This window comes from Nomascus leucogenys, unplaced genomic scaffold (assembly GCF_006542625.1).
Source record: "Nomascus leucogenys isolate Asia unplaced genomic scaffold, Asia_NLE_v1 Super-Scaffold_576, whole genome shotgun sequence".
In the NCBI taxonomy this organism is placed as follows: Eukaryota; Metazoa; Chordata; class Mammalia; order Primates; family Hylobatidae; genus Nomascus; species Nomascus leucogenys.
The window spans coordinates 170,852-191,133 of record NW_022095784.1 but is presented as its reverse complement, the minus strand read 5'-3'; the positions used below and the strand labels follow the sequence as shown (position 1 = coordinate 191,133).

At 41.7% G+C, this 20,282-nt stretch overlaps 1 pseudogene; it reads left to right on the top strand.

Annotated features, from left to right (window-relative positions):
• Positions 1-15,285: 15,285 nt before the first annotated feature.
• LOC100594052 lies at positions 15,286-15,660 on the top strand (annotated as a pseudogene).
• Positions 15,661-20,282: the final 4,622 nt, after the last annotated feature.

Below are 20,282 nucleotides of genomic sequence, written 5' to 3'. Positions count from 1 at the left end.
GCCTGCACCACCATGCCTGGTTAACTTTTGTATTTTTAGTACAGACAGGGTTTTACCATGTTGCCCAGGCTGGTCTTGAACTCCTGACCTCAGGTGATCCACCTGCTTCAGCCTCCCAAAGTGCTGGGATTACAGGTGTGAGCCACCGTGCCCAGCCTCATTTCACCTCTTGAAGTTGAGTTTTTTCGTGAGGCAGTTACACTTGATTTATAACGTTCCTCTCAGCTTTAAAATTCCATAACATTCCAGAAGCACTATCTACTAGTGAAACAATTTACTGGGAGAAGTAGTGAGTCACCTGTCACTGGAAGCATCCAAGCAGAGTGAGAATAGCCAGTTGTCTGATACGCTGTAGAGAGAATGCCTACATTAGGTAGGAGGTTAATATTTGATTTCAATAATTAAGCCAATAATAAAAAATAGCACTGTGTATGTAATATGTGCCCAGCACTGTTCTAAGCATTTACACACGTCTCATTTGATCTTTTCGGTAACTGCAAGGGGAGTGAGTACTATCCCCATTGTACAGAGGATACTCAGATCAGGGGCAGCACTAACCAGAGATCTCACAGCTAGAGAGAGATGGAGATTGGAAATCAGATTGCTGTGGCCCCCAGCAAGTCCTAATCACCACCCAATTCTGTCAGCAGCCTCGGGGTTCTGGGATGGGCATGTCTTCCTGCTGGCCTGGGATCTAGGTGCAAGGTGACGTGCCTGTCTCCGAGGCAGGGAATTGAGCATGGAATGCAGACAGCAGGCTTGCCAACAAGGCCACTTTCCCATGGCCTGCAGCAGAAAGGGGCTGCCTTCCACTGCTTGGGCCGCAAATGCTCTGAGCCCTTCACCGGCAGCCTTATTTTACAGAAGGCGAAAACTAACACCCAGAAACGGCAAGCTACCTACCCAAGGTGACAGAACAAACAAGCGGCGCAGCTGGGAAACATCTGCCTGGAGTCCTCACTTCCAGGCCAGTGCTTGATGTTCTGTTTTGTTTTTGTCTAAATCACATTACTGCAATCACTTACATGTGACAGTCCCTCAGTTTTCTGTTCTGAATATACATATTTTCTAATCAAGGCCTATGCATCGACTACAGCAAATTGGAGATTCCCAAGAGTGGCAATTATTCAAAGTGAAACTCTCTGCCTATGATATTCTAAAAGTGCTAATCTAACCTCACCCCTGTGCCACAAGAAACTCATCTCTTGTTGGTCCTGAATCCACACTTCTACTCCTGTGAGGCAAGTTTCCTCACTAACATTGACCCCCAAATTACACATTAACCTTTGCCCCAGCTGTCACCCAGCAGAATTCCCTCCGCAGTCCTCTCTGCTTATCTGGCCTCCTGGGAACTCACGATCAAACAGCACTGAGAATTCAACAATTGTTTCTTTCTTCTTCTTTTTTTCTCAAGATCTGCTTTTAGGAGAAGCAATCATTTCAACACTGCATTACAAATGAAATTATACCTCAGTCAGAAACAAGCAACCCCATTCCCCACATAAGCTACTATTATTACTATTTTTTGGACACGGAGTTTCACTCTGTTACCCTGGCTGGAGTGTCGTGGTGCCATCTTGACTCACTGCAACCTCTGCCTCCCAGGTTCAAGCAATTCTCCTGCTTCAGCCTCCCAAGTAGCTGGGATTACAGGCGCCTGCCACCATGCCCAGCTAATTTTTGTATTTTTTTAGAAGAGACAGGGTTTCACTATGTTGGCCAGGCTGGTCTCAAACTCCTGACCTCAAGTGATCCACCCACCTTGGCTTCCCAAAGTGTTGGGATTACAGGCATGAGCCACTGCACCCATCCTTTTTTTTTTTTTTTTTTTTTTTTTTTAATGAACAATATGTACTTTCAGATCACATGTTGGTTGGGGATCATCCTCTAAGATGCACATTCATGTTCTGGGGGATGACACAGTCAGAAACAGGTTTCAGAATCCAGTGTGACCTTGCGCAGATCTTTCATCTGTTCTCAATCACATTCGTAAAACATAGGCAAAGACTGTGGCGACCTCACAAAGAATGTTTGCTGAAAGGAGAAAGGAGTGGTTTCTGGGCCAATCCATTCTCACCCTGTCGAAGTGAGACCCCATGTCTCAGTTCGTCCTCAAGTGTAGTTGGAGATTGTCATCAACATCATCCCCCTGGCCCGCCGCCTGTTGGCATCAAGGTCACCTGCAATGGGTCTTCCACACTGAGGGACTGTGCCCTTTGCCACTCAGCTAGGACCCAAAGCTCTGTTCCCCACAAAAGTCATAAAGGGATATTAATGGAAATACCGGCAAATCTTACAATATAGAAATATAAAAAAGTTCTGTGTTAAAACTATTGTAAGCAAACTGAGAAAACAATCACGAAACTGGGAGAAATACGTGCAAGAAGTATGTGCAATCATTATCACAGGCAGAAGTGAACTTCCTAATACATAAACAGCTTCCACTATTCAATAAGAAGAAGCCTACCAACTCAAAAAGAATAAAGAGAAGTAAAGGATATAAACATCGAGGTGACAGAAAAGGAAATACAAATAGTTCTCAACATTTTATTTTATTTTTTTTTTAATTAGAAAAATTATCAGGCACGATGGCTCATGCCTGGAATCCCAGCACTTTTGGAGGCCAAGGCAGGCAGACCACGAGGTCAAGAGATCGAGACCATCCTGGCCAATATTGTGGAACCTCGTTTCTACTAAAAATACAAAAATTAGCTGGGCGTGGTGGTGGGTGCCTATAATCTCAGTTACTCAGGAGGCCGAGGCAGGACAACCACTTGAACCTGGGAGCCCGGAGGTTACAGTGAGCCGAGATCGCACCACTGCACTTCTGCCTGGCGACAGAGTGAGCCTCTGTCTAAAACAAAACAAGACAAAGCAAAACAAAACAACAACAAACAAAAACTAATGAACAAACAAAAAACAACAACAAAAAATACTAAGAGAACAATTTTCCACCTATCGTGTTGAGGAACATATTTAAGAGTTTTATGGCCGGATGCGGTGGCTCACGCCTGTAATCCTAGCACTTTGGGAGGCCGAGGCAGGTGGATCATCTGCGTTTGGGAGTTTGAGACCAGCCTGACCAACATGGAGAAACCCCATTTCTACTAAAAATACAAAATTAGCCGGGCATGGTGGCGCATGCCTCTAATCCCAGCTACTCGGGAGGCTGAGATGGGAGAATCGCTTGAATCTGGGAGGCGGAGCTTGTGATGAGCCGAGATTGTGCCATTGCACTCCAGCCTGGGCAACAAGAGTGAAACTCCATCTCAAAAAAAAAAAAACAAAAAGGGTTTTATGACATGCTTGTTAGAGCTGTGTGAGGAGAAAAGCATTTCCATACACTGAGGATGAGAGTGTATATTAAAGTCACTTCTGTAAGGCAATTGGTATTATCAATCAAAATCACAAATGCACAAACCCTTTGACTCAGGAATACAGATATATTCTGATGCATGCCAAAAATGTATGGACAGGATTTTTCATTGCAAAATTGTTTGTCATCTTCTTATACAGTGTATGAATACAAGAACTCTGGAAATGTACACCCATATTATTGTATAATGCAAGCATACATTTTTATCCTGCTTGTATGTGTTTTTTCCTAAACTTATACATACTTACTGATAAAATAAGCTAGCATTGCTTTTACATAATGTTTAAATATGTAAATGTCAATCTGTGTTTAGCAAAATTGATTTATTGCACTGATAAATTTTATTTCAAAAGTTATCTTTTGGCTGGGTGAGGTCGCTCACACCTGTAACCCCAGCACTGTGGGATGGCGAGGTGGGTGGGTCACCTGAGGTCAGGAGTTTGAGACCAGCGTGACCAATATAATGAAATTCCATCTTTACTAAAAATATAAAAATTTGCCAGATGTGGTGGTGTGGGCCTGTAGTCCCAGCTACTCAGGAGGAGGCTGAGACAGGAGAATCGCTTGAACCTGGGAGGCAGAGGTTGCAGTGAGCCGAGATTGCACCACTGCACTCCAAGCCTGGGCAACAGAGTGAAACTCCGTCTCAAAAAAAAAAAAAAGTTATCTTTCATGGTATGTCCACTTTAGAATAATTTCAAAGTTCTTTAGGTAACTCAAAACCTTGTACTCATTTAATTGATGAATATTTGCTGGGTACATAAATAATTTCTAGGAAAAATGAAAGACTAAAACTTGCATTATGAAGCATAATTTAAGTGTATAAACTTTTGCTTCTTTATTTTTATTTATTTTTTTATTTTATTTTATTTTATTTTTTATACTTTTTTTCCTTTTTGTGGAGATCAGGGTCTTGCTATATTGCCCAGGCAGGTCTCGAACTCCTGGGCTGAAGCTATTCTCCCACCTCTGCCTCCCTAAGAGCTGGGATTATAGGCGTGAGCCACCATGCCCAGCCTTCTTCTTCTTCTTATTTTTTGAGATGGAGTTTCACTCTTGGTTGGCCAGGCTGGAGTGCAACGACACGATCTCGGCTCACTGCAACCTCCACCTCCTGGGTTCAAGTGATTCTCCTGCCCCAGCCTCTGGAGTAGCTGAGATTACAGGCACCTGCCACCACACCAGGCTAATTTTGTATTTTTAGTAGAGACAGGATTTCGCCATGTGGACCAGGCTGGTCTTGAACTCCTGACGTCAGGTGATCTGCTTGCCTCGGCCTCCCAAAGTGCTGGGATTACAGGCATGAGCCACCAGCCTGGCCCTTGCTTCTTTTTTTATATGCTATGAAGAGCTTACATCTTTGAATCTGTTAATGAATGTGTTTCTTTTTGCCACTTGGAGAAGTTATACCGTAAGGGATTCATATGGCTGCAGAGAGTTGTGTCACGTGCATTCATGAGCTTTGCTTGTCTGTTATATGTTAAGTGACAGTCACAGTTACAAGTGTCCAACTTCCCATGTTCTCTATGAAATAGAATTTGCTTTACTTAAAAGTTATCATTAACGTGAGTGATTGACACTATGCTTTGGAGCAATAGTTTCACAGAAATACAACTGTGTATGTGTTTCTGTTTTGGTTTTGTTTTGTTTTTTGAGACAGAGTCTCACTCTGTCTCTAAGGCTGGAATGCAATGGCATGATCTTAGCTCACTGAAACCTCTGCCTCGAGGGTTCAAGTGATTCTTCTCTCTCAGCCTTCCTAGTAGCTGAGATTACAGGTGCCCACCACCACACGGAGCTAATTTTTAGTAAAAATGGGGTTTCACCATGTTGGCCAGGCTGGTCTACTACTTCTGACCTCAGGTGATGCACCCACCTTGGCCTCCCAAAGTGTTGGGATTACAGGAGTGAGCCACTGCCCCTGGGTATGCTTCTGTTTTTTAAGGAAAATAAAGTACTGTAGTTTTGTCTTAAAGCTGCATTACTTAGATTAGGTTTGGGGCAGGGGGTTTGGGAGTTTGTTTTCAGTTGGTTTGTTTGGTGGAATCTCTTTACACGCCTCCAACATAATGAGGACACCAAAGAGCTTTTTTTGTGTATTATAGCTATTAGTATTTACCGTTAAACATTTAAACATAACTTTCTAAAAAATATTTTTTCCTTCCTCTCAGCACGTACCTATAAAACATATATATATATATTTTTTGAGATGGCATCTTGCCCTGTCACTGAGGCTGGAGTCCAGTGGCGTGATCTCGGCTCACTGAACTAGAGATCTCCCCTGTTCAAGCTATTCTCGTGCTTCAGCCTCCTGAGTAGCTGGGACTACAGGCACCTGCCACCACACCTGCTTAATTTTTGTGTTTTTATTAGAGACGGGGTTTCACCATGTTGGCCAGGCTGATCTTGAACTCCTGACCTCAAGTGATCCATCCACGTGGGCCTCCCAAAGTGCTGGGATTACAGGCATGAGCCACCACACCTGGACGCTATAAAACATAACTTTTAAGAAAGCTTATTTAATGATTCATTTAAAAATAGCAACAATGAGTGAAGTACAATAAATACACCTCAGCAGCATTATGAAATTAGTTCTGACCTCATGGGCCCCTCGAGATTGGTCCTAAAGTCAAGGGTGAGTTTACTGTAGAATGCAAAAGAGCATGCTGACATGAATTTTTTTTTTTTTTTTTGTGATGGAGTCTAGCTCTCTTGCCCAGGCTGGAGTGCAGTGGCACGATCTCGGCTCATTGCGACCTCCACTTCTCCTGTTCAAACAATTCTCCTGCCTCAACCCCCTGAGTAGCTGGGATTACAGGCACGCACCACCATACCCAGCTAACTTTTGTATTTTTAGTAGAGATGAGGATTCACCATGGTGGCAAGGCTGGTATTATGTATATATATATAAAAAAAATATTTGAGTCTGAAATATGTTAAACACTATGAAATGTGTTTAAGATCTTATAAAAGTTTGCTTTTATAACAATATACACTTTATCATATAAAATATATATAATATATAATATTTTACAATATATAATGCATATAAAATACATCATATGCATTTTAACACTTTAATTTACTAAAATTCTTAAAAAAATTTTTTTAATATTCATGGTCTTGTTTCTCTGGTTTACTGTTTGCTGTCTTCACCTATACTATGAAGGGTTATTCTTTTTTTTCTATGTAAATCTACCTAGATAGCAAAGATTCAGTGTTTTACCAGAATAATTTTTTGATTTTCATGTTGATTTTATGATGCCTTTGATTATTTAAAGAAACAACATTTGTTATTTAGGAGAGGACTGAAGTTCTTTACAATCGTGTTATTTTCTATATTTTAATTTTAATTTAATTTATTTGGGTTTTTATTCTTTTTTTTTTTTTTGAGACAGGGTTTCACTCTTGTTGCTCAGGCTGGAGTGCAGTGACATGATCTCTGCTCACTGCTGCCTCAGCCTCCTGGATTCAAGCGATTCTCCTGCCTCAGCCTCCTGAGTAGTTGGGATTATAGGTGCCCACCACCACGCTCAGCTAATTTTTTCTATTTTTAGTAGAGATGGCGGGGTTTCACCATGTTGGCCAGGCTGGTCTTCAACTCCCGACCTCAGGTGATCCACCTGCCTCAGCCTCCCAAAGTGCTGGGATTACAGGAGTGAGCCATGTGCCCTGCCTATTAAATTAAATTAATTAATTTATCTTTTCAGACGGAGTCTCCCTCTGTTGCCCAGGCTGGAGTGCAGTGGTGTGATCTCAGCTCACTGCAACCTCTGCTTCCTGGGTTCAAGCAATTCTTCTGTCTCAGCCTCCCTAGTAGCTGGGACTACAGGCGTGCCATGCCTGGCTAATTTTTGTACTTTTAGTAGAGACAGGGTTTCACCATATTGGCCAGGATGGTCTTGAACTCCTGATCTGGTGATCCACCTGCCTCGGCCCCCAAGACTGCTGGGATTACAGGCGTGAGCCACCACACCAGGCTGCCCAGCCTATTTTTAAATGTTGTATTGACCCTTACAAATGGGTAGGCAAATATTATTTCTCAGACACCTATGATCCTACATTAAGTGTTCAAATCTCCTGACAATTTTGGATTTTGCATTTCCAAAATTCCTAAATGTGAAATAAAATAAAATAAAAGGAATGATAGCTGAGCTTTCCCAGACATACCATTGAAAATCACAAAAGATTTGTTACTTCCCCTTATGAAAAGAGAGGTGCCAGAAATAAACAGGTGTATTTGATATGTTACTATTGTTGAATTACCCAGGAATAGATGAGGTTATTTTTTATCAAAAGAGAGGGAAAGTGTAGGAAAAATTTCCTTTCAATAGAAAATTAAATATTGCCTATAGCACACCCTTTCACATTATCTGCTTTTGATTCCATGGGAGTTACTTTACAGCTTGTAAAATGTAGATAACTGATATAAATGAAAAATAATTCTTGGCTCTAGACCTGTACATTTAGTCCTACCAGTAGAGGTTCAATTGACTTCATTTTGCCACCCTGGAAGAAGCTGGCTTGAGCTCTGTTGGTGCATTTGTTACAACATTCCTTTGCTCCATATAAATGTAGCTTTTTTGACCTCTCTTTTTAGTCAGTTATAATCTGCTGTTTGAGAGTCATGATTTTATTTATTTTTTTTGAGACAGGGTCTTGCTCTATCATCCAGGCTTGAGTGCAGTGATGCAAGCTTGGCTCACTGCAGCCTTGACCTCCTGGGCTCAAGTGATTCTCTGAACTCAGCCTTCTGAGTAGCTAGAACTACACACTTGAGCCACCATGCCTGGCTAATTTTTTATTATTATTAATTATTATTATTATTATTTTGTAGAGGGGGTTGCACTATATTGCCCAAGCTGGTCTTGAACCCCTGGCCTTAAGTGATCTTCCCACCTCAGTCTCCCAAAATGCTGCTATTACAGTCATGAGCCGCCACTTCAGGCTGATGATTTTTATCCTTTTTAATAAATGTATCTTTTAACAATGAGGACAATGGAAGTTAATTCATTACAAATGATGGAAGCCTGTTGCATTATAGTTTAATTCTCTTCCTTAATCCTTGTTGTGAATACCTGGAAGACAGTAACTGAAAGACCATTAGCTGGTATTAAGCTTCAACAACTCTGGAATATAGCCCCATCTCCTACCTAGGGTAGCCCCTGGCAAGTTACTTTCCTCCCCTACATCTGTGCAGCCTCCTAGTTGGGTGGGGCTAAAATAATCTCTTCCCACTCTACACCAGCAGGTGGGACTGGATCAAGAGTCCTAGGCCTGAAAAAAAAAAAAAAAAGAAAGAGAAGAGAAGAAAAAAGAAAAAGAAAGGAGAAGAAAAAAGAAAAAGAAAGAAAGAAGAAAAAAGAAAAGAAAAACGAAACAAAAGGAAAAGAGCAGGAAAAAGAAAAAATCAAACTTGTGAAAAGAAGGGGGAAGCCAGGTGCGGTGGCTCATGCCTTTAATCCCAGCACTTTGGGAGGCCAAGGCGGGTAGATCATTTTAGGTCAGGAGTTCGAGACCAGCCTGGCCAACATGGTGAAATCCCCGTCTCTACTAAAAATACAAAAATTAGCTGAGCGTGGTGGCACACACCTGTGGTCCCAACTACTTGGGAGGCTGAGGCAGGAGAATCACTTGAACCCAGGAGATGAAGGCTGCAGTGAGCCGAGATCACCATTACACTCCAGCCTGGGCAACAGAGTGAGACTCCGCCAAAAAAAAAAAAAAAAAAAGAAAGAAAAGAAAGAAAAGAAGGGGGAATAAAAGAAAATTAAACAGGAGTCTCAGTCCTGGAGGGAAAATATCAATCCTAGTCTGGAAAGGAAGAGAAGCAGAGCAGGTTTAGAGGTTGGTCCTATTCATTTTATGGGGCCCCTGCAGCAGCTGAGTTGAAATGAAGATAAAATGAAGCTTAGAGCCAGGAGATGAATATTTTAAAAAACTTTTTACTGATGAATAACGTATATACATTTTGAGAATTATACACACCCACGAAACCAGCAGCCAGACCAAATGACAGAACATTACCAGCAGCTCAGAAACCCCCTCGTTTCTCTTGCAGAAAATTGATACTGAGTTCTTGTGACATGGATTGATTTTGCCTGGTTTGTGCTTTATATAAATGGTATTATACAGCATTTTTTGAGAAAATGTCTTTCCTCAATTGTATTTTCATCCATAATGTTGCATGTAGTGGTCGGTCATTCATTCTTTAGTCTGGTGCCAATGGGAATTTGAGTAGTTTACAGCTTAGGACTATTATAATAGTGCAGCTATGATCCTATGATCATTCTTTTTTTTCTTCCTCTTTCTCTCTCTTTCTTCCTTTCTTTCTTCCTTCCTTCTTTCTTTCTTTTCTCTTTCTCTCTTTCTCTATTCAGGGTCTCACTCTGTTCCGCAGGCTGGAGTTCAGTAGTACAATCTTGGCTCCCTTCAGTCTCTGACTCCCAGGCTCAAGCCATCCTCATACCTCAGCCTCCCAAGTAGCTGGAACTACAGGCATGCACCACCACACCCAGCTAATTTTTGTATTTTTAGTGGAGACAGGGTTTCGCCATGTTGCCCAGGCTGGTCTCAAACTCCTGGACTCAAGTAATCTACTTGCCTCAGCCTCCTAAAGTGTTGGGATTATAGGCGTGAGCCACCATGCCCAGCCTGATCATTCTTGTCCATGTTTTTTTAATGACCATGGATTTCTGCTAGGTATATGCCTAGGAATGGAATTGCCAGGTCATATTTATTTCTATATCTGTCAGTCTGTATATACATTAAAAATCAGGAGCTCATGCTGATGCCTCTGATTCTAATCTAACACAACACGTTTCACTTTGCCCTTCCCTTTTTATTTGTAGTTCTTTCTTTGACAGTGAGAGGCCTACCTCCCACTAAATACAATATATTTACTGATTTGCTCAATCTCAGAATACCCATAAAATAGTTTCAGAGTTGGTAACCCATATTCCCTAGTTCTGTCTGCTGAGAGGCCCTAGACACAGTGACACCCCAGTAACGATGAGGACATCCAGCACCCAGATCTTAGTTTCTAAATACATTCCCTCAAAAAGGGAAGCAGAGTTCTTTGGAGAAATGATTAAGTACAGGGCGGGATCAGTGAAATTGTAAAATAATCCTGAAACATCTTATGTCAGAAAGGAAGTGCTCAAAATAGAATAAGGGCATTTCAAACAAACACAAGGGGTGACTTGAAGATGCTTACATTGGCCGTACCTGGGACAATTGGAACAATGATACAAATGATGTTGGCCATGGATTATCACTGGTAGAATAAACTAAATATCCATGAGTCTATACTGAAATAATTGTATAAGTAATTGGGAGAGAAGGGACAGCTCTTCCTTACCACTGAATTACAATTAATAAATGGAGAAAGAATTATGAAAGTAGAAAAATCACCTGTTGGTAAACACAGTGGTAATTAATATTGCAGACAAGAATCACCAATGAATGCCAAAATTGGTGGGTGAAAGTATGATGATAAACAAGATATTTACATAGACTCCAAGATAGCTCCTCAGAAGATACTCGTTAAGTTCAAAAGGAAAAATAGGATTTTACAATGGAGAAATCTTCGCTACATCATCTCTCAAAGTTAACATCTCTAGTAATGGGATGCAGCAATATCACATGTGCCTCCTGATGTGATGCATGGGGAAGGATATAACCTCACTTCTGCGGTGTTCTCACCAAAAACACAAAACCTCATTCTCATTGTGAGAAAGCACTAGACAAAATTGAGTTGCAGGACATTCTACAAAATAATTGGCCAATACTCTTCAAGAGTGTCAAAGTTATGAAAGACAAAAATAGCCTGGATGCTTCAAAACTGTCAAAATTATGAGAGGAGGAGAAAGACGGAGGAGCTATTCTGGATGGAAGGATCCTACTGAGAGCGGCAGCGGAATGGCACAGACAGTCCTGGATTGCATTCTGGAGCAGAAAAAGGACGTTAGTGGGGCTACTGGCAACACTAAATAAAGTCTGTAGATTCACAGACAGTATTGCATTAATGTTCATTTCCTGGCTTTGATAATTCTGTAGCTATGTGAGATGTTAATATTTGGGGAAGCTGGTGAAGGTTGTACAAGAATTTGCTGTACTCTTTTTGTACACTCAAAAGCATTTCCAAGGAAAAATACTTAAAAAGAAAAAGAAAGAGGGAATTGGATGGGTTTGTGTAATTCTTCAGCCAAAAACCCTGCTGGTGCCTCTTCCTATAGCATGAAGCGTTACTCTTTTGGGAGTGGCATTCAAGGCCTTCCATAATCTGACCAAAATTTCCTCCAGATTTACTGCCCATTCTCCTGCCACCCACCCACCTCCATCAATCTCCATGGCATGAAGGATGCACTGCTTAGAAAACTCCTACTCATGTTCAAAGACCCTGTCGGGCCTCTACTTTACACCTTCAGGAAGCAGAGTTAGCTGTCAGTTCTTCCTTGGTCACCAGTCTTCTCTCCTGGAAACCTTGATCCTCCACCAGGGCCTCTGCAGGCCTAGCTGGCATTACTCACAACCCTCTCTGCCCTCAGGAGACTTATAACCTGCAAGTACATACAGCAAAGAAAACGTAGTGACAGGCCCAGGAAAGCAGGTTAGAGGCAGGGAGCAAGATAATTCACATTCTTCTGTGACCATAAATGTTATTATTACTCCCTCTTTGTTGGTGAGGCTCAGGGAGAGGAGGTGAACTGCCTGAAGCTACACTACTAGTAAGGACAAAGTCATGATTTGAACTCAATTCCTCTGCCTCCCTTACTAAGAGATACTAACTCAGAAATGCTCTGAATAGTCAGCCAAGCAATGTCTTCAGACAGTTTATATTTTACTCCAACTCTTACCTCAAGGAGCCAAAATAAGATCATCTCCCTAGAGAGCACTGCAGAGAAAATTCTCAAAGAGCTCGAGGGAAATGCCAACCCACTTCTACCCATTGAACCCACAGGGAATTCATAGCTTGATGCATTTTCAGGAAATAGCCATGGATTTCACAGTGAACTGAATTGACACTTAGCAATGTGAATCTGCTGCTAAAACATCTCAAAACGGACTACGTGGATACTAGGCACTATAGGTGGCTGAGTTCTTTTGCTGGGCCCTCAATTTAGGCCAGTTTCCTCCCCTTCTAAATGTGGATTTATCAATTCAAAAGACACTGGTTGGAAAACTGCTATTGCTAAGCTCTGGGATAATCACAGAACCCATTGCATAGGGTAGCAGCCAAGATTAACTGAAAAATAGACTACGTAGCCATTGAATACTATTCGGCCATAAAAAGGAATAAAATAATGGCATTAGCAGCAGCCTGGATGGAGGTGGAGACCATTATTCTAAGTGAAGTAACCAGGAATGAAAAACCGAAGATCGTATGTTCTCCCTTATAAGTGGGGGTTAAGCTATGAGGATGTAATGCATAGGAATGATATAATGGACTTGGGGACTGGGGAAAGGGAGTGTGGGAGGGGGTGAGGGATAGAATACAACACACTAAATACAGTGTACACTGCTCAGGTGACGGGTGCACCAAAATCTCAGAAATTGCCACTAAATAGCTCATGCTTGTTGGCCGGGTGCGGTGGCTCACACCTGTAATCCCAGCAGTTTGGGAGGCCAAGGTGGGTGGATCATTCAAGATCAGGAGTTCGAGAACAGCCTGGTCAACATGGTGAAACTCTGTCTCTACAAAAAATACAAAAGTTAGCTGGGTGGTAGTAGTGCATGCCTGTAATCTCAGCTAGTCAGAAGGCTGAAGCAGGAGAATCACTTGAGCCTGGGAGTTGGAGGTCGTGGTGAGCCGTGATCATGCCACTGCACTCCAGTCTGGGTGACAGAGTGAGACCCTGTCTCAAAAAAAAAAAAAAAAAAAAAAAAGAACTTCATATCCTTTGCAGGGACATGGATGAAGCTGGAAACCATAATTCTCAGCAAACTAACACAAGAACAGAAAACCAAACACTGCATATTCTCACTCATAAATGGGAGTTGAACAATGAGAACACAGGGACACGGGGAGGGGAACATCACACACGGGCCTGTCAGGGGGCAGGGGGCTAGGGGAGGGATTGCATTAGGAGAAATGCCTAATGTAGATGACAGGTTAATGGGTGCAGCAAACCACCATGGCATGTGTATACCTATATAACAAACCTGCACATTCTGCACATGTATCTCAGAACTTAAAGTATAATTACAAAAAAAAGAACTTATCTATGTAACCAAAAAACCACCTGTTCCAAAAACTAATGAAATATATATATAAAAGAACTTTTCTATGTAACCAAAAACCACCTGTTCCATGAAAGTATTGAAATACATATAGTTAAAATGAATAAGATCTATTATTTGATGGCAAAACAGGGTGATTATAGTCAACAATAATTTATTGCACATTTTATGTTTTTTCTTTTTCTTTTTACTGTACCTTTTCTACGTACATTTAAAAGTAGCTAGAAGAGTACAATTGGAATGTTTGTAGCACAAAGAAATGATAAATGCTTGAGGTGACAGACACCCCATTTACCCTGATGTAATTATTACACATTGTATGCCCACATCAAAACATCTCGTGCCCCATAAATAGATATATTTACAATATACCCATAAAAAATAAAAATTAAACATTTTAATCAGAAAAAAATGAATCTATAATAAAATTTTTACAAATTAAAAAAAACAGACTGTGTAGTACTTCACACCAAGTTGGACATGAAGTCAAAATCATTGTTGGCTGTTAGAACTATAACTATTGGTATTATAACTATTAACATTATTATTATTATTATTTTTGAAATGGAGTCTGGCTGTGTCACCCAGACTGGAGGTTCAGTGGCACGATCTCGGCTCACTGCAATCTCTGCCTCCTGGGTTCAAGCGATTCTCCTGCCTCAGCCTTCTGTGTAGCTGGGATTACAGGTGTGCGCTACCACATCCGGCTAACTTTAAAAAATATTTTTGGTAGAGACAGGATTTCACCATGTTGGCCAGGCTGGTCTCGAATTCCTAACCTGAAGTGATCCACCCGCCTCGGCCTTCCAAAGTGCTGGGATTGCAAGATGAGCCACCACGCCCAGCCGATATTATATTTATTATTATTATTATTATTGAGACAATCTTGCACTGTCACCCAGGCTGGAGCACAGTGGTGCAATCTGAGCTCACTGCAACCTTTGTGTCCTCGGTTTAAGCAATTCTCTTGCCTCAGCCTCCAGAGTAGCTGGGATTACAGGTGTGAGCCACCACGCCCAGTCATAACTGTTAATATTAAACCTCTTTCACTCTACACTTGGCTTCTCCCTGTACCAAGCAGACCTCCCCATCTTCCTACATCTTCTCCTACCTGGGAGGATTCAGGGCCACATGTAAGAAAGGGGGCAGATTAAAGGGGTATGCTTATTGCAGCACAGTTCATAATTCCCGAGGTACAGAACGACCTTAAGTGCCCATTGACCAATGAATGGATAAAATGTGGTATATATACACCATGGACTAACACTCAGCCATAAAAAGGAACGAAATAATGTCTTTTGAAGCAACTTGGATGGAGTTGGAGACCATTATTCTAAGTGAAGTAACTCAGGAATGGAAAACCAAATATCATATGTTCTTACTTATAAGTGAGAGCTGAGCTATGAGGACACAGAGACATACAGAGTGATATAGTGGACTCTGGAAACTCAGAAGGGGGAGGATGGGTGGGGAGTGTGGGATAAAAAGCTACATATTGGGTATGTTGAACACTACTTGGGTGGTGCGTGCACTAAAATCTCAGAATTCACCGTTATACAATTCATTCATGTAACCAAATATAACTTGTACCCCCAAAGCTACTGAAACTTTATAAAATTAATAACAATTTAAAAAGAAACAGCTCTCTTTCTGCCTCCACGGCTGCCATGGTGCCCGGGAAAAAGCCTGTGGTGAATGGGGGCAAAAAAAAGCAGGTTCTGAAGTTCACTCTTGATTGCACCCACCCCGTGGAAGATGGAATCATGGACGCTGCCAATTTTGAGTAGCTTTTCCAAGAGAGGATCAAAGTGAACTCAAAAGCTGGGAAACTTGGTGGAGGGGTGGTGACCATCGAAAGGAGCAAGAGCAGGATCACTATGACATCTGAGGTGCCTTTTTCCAAAAGATTTTTGAAATATCACACCAAAAATTTTTGAAGAAGAATAATCTACGTGATTGGTTGGCATAGCTGCTAACAGCAAACAGAGTTATGTTACTTCCAAATTAACCAGGATGAGGAAGAGGAGGAAGACGAGGATTAAATTTCATTTATCTGGAATATTTTGTATGAGTTCTTGAATAAAACTTGCGAACCAAAAAAAAAAAAAAAACCCCAAAAAACAAACAAAAAAAACTTCTTTTTCTTTTTTTGAGATGAGTCTCACTCTGTCACCTAGGCTGGCATGCAGTGGTGTAATCATAGTTTGCTGCAGCCTTGACTGCCCGAGCTTGTCATCCTTCCACCTCTGCCTCTTGAGTAGCTGGGACTACAGCTGTGTGCCACTACACCCGGCTAATTTTTAAATTTTTTTTGTAGAGACAGGGTATTGCTATGTTGTCCAGGCTGGTTTTGAACTCCTGAACTCAAGCCACCTTCCCACCTCAGCTTCCTAAAGTGCTAGGATCACAGGAGTGAGCCACTGCATCCAACCTCAAAAAAACTTAAATCTCAACCCATCGAGTTGCCCCCTCCTTTTCCTTCCCTCAACAGAGAAATCCACATTCACACTTCACTGGCTCATTTTCTCCAGCTATAACTTCTGTGCCTTGGGTTAGTAGCCCCTGTCCATCTGCGCAGAGAGTGGGCTAGCCTTGCCCAGTGCTCACTGAGAACTCTCCCGGTGTGGGTCTTCCTGGTATCTCTGGAAATCCTCTCTCGTGCCAAAGGGAGAAGACAAGGAGGCTTTGTACAGCTCAGGCCCTCCCAACCACTGAGGCTCTTTCAATTGGGCTGTCCTCTCACCCCACTTCTCTCCCCAGAGAGATGACCAGCCCCTATGTCCTGTTTCCTTTGCCCTTTGCCTTTGAGTATGAGTTGGGAGAGCAAGCCCCTGCCAGATTCCCCACCACTTGTGTCCCGGCCCAGCCAGGCTGGGAGGACCTGTACACATCCTGTAGCATTGCCTGTGGAGGCAACACAGGTGCCTGGGAGGCAAATCCCCAAATTCTTAAATAGTATCTGTGTGCCCTGGGCCACCTCCTAACTTCTCCAAGCCTCACATTCTACATGCTCCCATGACCGTGGCAGGTACCGTCACAATCTGCGTGGATTATGAGGCTACCTGCCAGGGTCATGGGAGCATTAAGTGAAAGAGAAACGTCTGCACATTAGGGCACTGCATTCATGCAGGTGGTTATGAGCATTCTCCCCTAACTGCACAGGGCTTGCCCCTCTGTGCCCACTATATCCCATTTGTCCCTTTCTCACCTCCACTCCTCCAGATTCTCTATTTAGTGCCTTTCCTGGGGCTTGAGAGTCAAGGGGCCTGATCATGCTGAGGACCATGAATTTTGGAACCAGATCTGCCTAGCTTCCAAACTGGGATCTGCCACCCTCCACCCTTGAATCAAATATATTTAATAGATCTCATTTTTTAAAATGGGGATAAGGATATCTACTTGATAGGTTTACTGATGCAAGGATTAAATAGGATACTGCATATACAGCCTTAGCACAATACCAGGTTCAGAGAAGTTTAGCAAATAATAGAATAATAAATAAGAGGTATTATTAGATCCCGCTGGCTACCCCCTTGCTTTGAGGCTTCGCATATGGTTGACATATTTCTGTAGCTCCTGCCACTGATGCCAGTCTCCCCTATCTTTAATTTCACTGGTCACTTTAGATAATATTGGAAGGAGGAGGTTTATTAACTGGGTCCACTGGCTCCATACCATCATTTTGCCCAGGAGTTTCCCTTTACATGTTTGGGTTGGTTTCTGTTGGTATAAGGAAATAAATTGATTTCCAAACACTTAATTTTTTTTTTTTTTTGAGACAAAGTCTCTCTCAGTTGCCCAGGCTGGAGTGCAGTGGCATGATCTCGGCTCACTGAAACCTCCGCCCTCTGGGTTCAAGCAATTCTCATGCCTCAGCCTCCCTAGTAGCTGGGATTACAGGCGTGTGCTACCACCCCGGGCTAATTTGTATATTTTTAGTGGAGACAGGGTTTCCCCATGTTGGCCAGGCTGGTCTTGAACTCCTGACCTCAAGTGATCCACCCGCCTCTGCCTCCCAAAGTGTTGGGATTACAGGTGTGAGCCACCACTCCCAGCCAAACACTTGTTGATAGTGGCATCTTTTTAAATTTTTTTAAATTTTTCATTTTTTAATTATTTATTCATTTTTTAGAACAGTGTCTCACTCTGTCACCCAGGCCGGGGTGCAGTGGTATGATCATAGCTCACTGCAGCCTCAAACTCCTAGGCTTAAGCGATCTTCCTGCTTCAGACTCCCCAGTAATAGGCGCATGCCACAATGCCTGGCTAATGTTTATTATTATTTTTTTAATTTTTAGTAGAGATGGGGTCATGCTGTTTTGCCAAGGCTGGTTTTGAACTCCTGGGCTCAAGTGATCCTCCCATCTTGGCCTCCCAAAGTGCTGGGATTACAGGCATGAGACACCATGCCTGGCCAATATGGAATCTTTACCTCATTCCTGATTTAATAAAGAATACATTTCTCCTTTTTCTTGTATGTACATATGAACTATTTAACATAAAAGTAGTTGGCCGGGCATGGTGGCTCATTCCTGTAATCCTAGCACTTTGGGAAGCTGACGCAGGAAGATCACTTGAGCCCAGGTGCTCGAAACCAGCCTGGGCAACACAGCAAGACCCCTCATCTCTATTTTTTTGATTTGAAAAATTATAAATGTAAAAATTAAAAAGTAGTTATCTTGTTAAGGAAATGTCCCATTATTTCTTTTATTTTTATCCTAAGTTTGTTGCTATTACTGTTTTTAAGTTAGGGAGGGTTGTTTAATTTCATCAAATATGGTTTCAGTATTTATTGAAATTATGTCAATTTTGCATTTTTGTTTCCTTGACCTTGTGACAGACGTGATGTACAGAGATTTTCCCAGAACTCCCCTTGGAAATGAGTAGCTAGCAAACTACTTTATGTTCAAAGTAGTGGCAAAAGGTTGGACCACGCAATACAGAGAATTAGGACATTTAGATATCCATTTAGGGAAAATTTTAAGTTTGATTCCTTCCTTGCAACCACATAAAAATTCTAGATGGATTAGACATTAGACCTTGAGAAAACCTTAAAACTATTTGAAGAAAACATAGAAAAATATCTTTACAGCCTTGATTCAAGGAATCATAAGCAAGTTGTAAGCACTATAAGCCATAAAAGAAAATATTAGATTTGTCTACCTAATATTTAAAACCTCTGAATGATGAAAGACACCGCCAAGAAACGTAAAGATAATGGAAGGCTGGAAGAAGACATTGCCAACATACATAACAGGCATTGCATTAATAGTCAGAGTATATAAAGGAAAAGGAGGAAAATAGAAAAAAGTAATCGAAGAGGCAAATAAAGCTTAACCTCACTCATAATAAATAGCATGTAAATAAAAATAACAACAAGGTAACATTTTCCATCATCGAGCTGTCTTGTCAAAATTTTAAATGATAAATATCCAGTGCTGGAGAATGTAGGTGACCGCTAGGTTTACACTTCAGTTAGCTCCAATCCAGAAGTATTTTATGTAAATGGCGCCCCCTGCAGCCCAATTCTTACGTAGACCAAACATGTACTCTAGTGCACCTTAGAACCACGCTGGAAGACCCCTGTCCCTCCTGTCCCTCCTGTCCCTCCTGTGGGTTTAGTGACAATTTGGAGAACAGTTTTTGGCCTATCTGGCAAAATGTAAAAGTCCCTTTGACCCAATAATTCCTCTTCCAGCCTTTCAGAAATACATGAATATGTACTATGTACATAAAAATATATGCAAAGGTATGTTTATTAAAGTTTATTTTATATTGGAGGGAAAAAGGAAGCAATCTAGATGTCCGTCAATAGGGGACTGTTTGGATAAATAATGCTGCTTGCACCCATTCATGAGATATTTTGTAACTCTTAAAAGGAATGAAGTAGATTTATCTGTACTCACATAGATTGATCTCCAAGATTTTTTTTTTTTTTTAGACGAAGGCTTGCTCTGTTGCCCAGGCTGGAGTGCAATGGTGCATCTTGGCTCACTGCAACCTTAGCCTCCCGGTTTCAAGCTATTCTCCTGCCTTAGCCTGCCAAGAACCTGGGACTACAGGTACCCACAACCACACCCGGTTAATTTTTGTATTTTTAGTAGAGACAGGGTTTCACCATGTTGGCCAGGCTGGTCTCAAACTCCTGACCTCAGGTGATCCACCCACCTTGGCCTACCAAAGTGCTGGGATTACAGGCGTGAGCCACTGCACCCAGCCGAGATTTAATGTTATGACTGAGGTAAACATGAATGAAAGCAAATCTTCAAAATATCTATGATTTGATCTCATGTATATACATTTGTGTCTGAATATACATTAGATATTTGGGGAATGCATGGATGTGGAACAGGCAGAGCCTACCAAGCTGAGGGAACTGGACCTGAATCGTTGGACAGAGGGAATTCGTAACAGAAAAGACTTTCATGTTTTACTCTGTATACTTAATTAGTTTATGCTCTACCACAACAAGAATGTATTGTATATTTTTTTGTGTGTTTTTTTTCTTAACCTTATATTCAAAATATAAGGTAGCCCCTGGCTGTGAGCTGCAAGAATCCTTATGGGTTTGGCAGTTCTTTGACAACTTCCCACCTGGCTAAATTATCAAAGAATGTCCTACCACCAAGCATGAGAACTTCTTGGCATTCCTGAACTAAATTCT